Source organism: Sinocyclocheilus anshuiensis, unplaced genomic scaffold (assembly GCF_001515605.1).
Source record: "Sinocyclocheilus anshuiensis isolate Anshui unplaced genomic scaffold, SAMN03320099.WGS_v1.1 scaffold50, whole genome shotgun sequence".
Lineage (NCBI taxonomy): Eukaryota > Metazoa > Chordata > Actinopteri > Cypriniformes > Cyprinidae > Sinocyclocheilus > Sinocyclocheilus anshuiensis.
The window spans coordinates 560,803-562,487 of NW_015542382.1; positions in this window are offsets into that span (position 1 = coordinate 560,803).

Here is a 1,685-nt window from a genome sequence, read left to right on the forward strand (position 1 = left end):
TCAGTCTGTGTGCATTGAATTTATTTAATACACGAGTTTCACAATTTGAGTTGAATTACTGAAATAAATGAACTTTTCCACGACATTCTAATTTATTGAGATGCACCTGTATATATATATATATCAGTGGGGAACCGTCAGGGCCCCCTAACTTATTATAAAAACAATATTTACAATTTTTAAATAAATGTTTTAAAATATAGTATTTTAAATAAAAAATAATTATTACACATTTTATTTAAGCAATTCATAATTAGAAAAAACATCATCTAAATAAAATAAATACAATTTCTCTGAAAAAAAAAAACTTTAAGCAAAGCGCACGACACTGACAAGGTACGCGATACAGTACGAGACCAAACGCGAACCAAACCAAAACCTCTCCAAATCTGCCTATTCAGTGAATGGACGTATGAACGCCCCCCATTTTCTCCATATTTGAATGTTTCCGCCTAGCGTCTGCAGCTCTGTGATTGGTTGTCCAGCTGGGACAAGCAATAGAAAATCAATGGGAGAGTAATTTCGAATGACAGAAAAATCGACCAATCATATCTTTTCTCTAAATTGGCGGGCCTTGTTATCACTAACTTTATGGCCCGCTGTGGGGATCTTCCGGAAAAAAAAATATATACGCTGATAAACTAACTAGCTATTATTCACGTCACGATGGAAGCCGCAAATAATGTAAGTGAGGACATTTACTAGGCCGCTGTGCCAGTTATATTTATTATAAACACTGCTGGTTTGTCTTGAAGTATCTGTCTCTAATTGTTGTGAGCGATGTCATGGTGTATTGTCTTAAAGGGGTCATATGATGCGATTTAAATTTTTCCTTTCTCTTTGAAGTGTTACAAGCTCTTGGTGCATAAAGAAGATCTGTAAAGTTGCAAAGACTAAAGTCTCAAATCCAAAGATATATTCTTTATAAAAGTTAAGAGTCAACCACGCCTACCTAAAACGGCTCGTTCTAACACGCCCCCACATGTCTACGTCACGATGTGGGAAGATTTGCATAATGCCGCCCAAATGTTCACGCAAAGAAAGAAGGCATAACTTTTATTCTCGCTGTAGTATTGTTGTTGCCGCCGCCACCATGTCGTGAAGGCGCTGTCTTTCATTGTGAATGCGGAACTACTTTGGTTGGCCTTCCAAAAGAGGACGATATCCGCTTCGTCATACCTAGAGCTGATCCATGCTGGTCGCTGAGGAAATACATCAACTTGGCGTAACTTTTATTCTCGCTGTAGTATTGTTGCTGCCGCCGCCATGTCGTGAAGACGCTGTGTGCTTCGTTGTAAAAGCGAAACTACTTTGTTTGGTCTTCCAAAATAGGACGATATCTGCTTCGTCATGCCTGGAGCTGATCCGTGCTGGTTGCTGAGGAAATACTACAATTTTGCGCTGTGGATCGCCGGATCGGCTTTCACCGTGGACGAAGTGGATTCCAGCCCGGGGTCGTCACATGTGGTTGCCGCAAGCCCGCCGGGCGCTCCTTCGTCGAATCTGCCGGCTGCGCCATTCTCAAGCCCGCCTGCCTCTGCTCACTCAAGCCGGCCTCCGCGTACTCTATGCCGCGGCTCACTCTAGGCCTCCGGCCTCCGCTCACTCAAGGCCGCGGTGTGTGATGCTTTTTCGTTGTGAAAGCGAAACTACTTTGTTTGGTCTTCCAAAAGAGGACACGACTA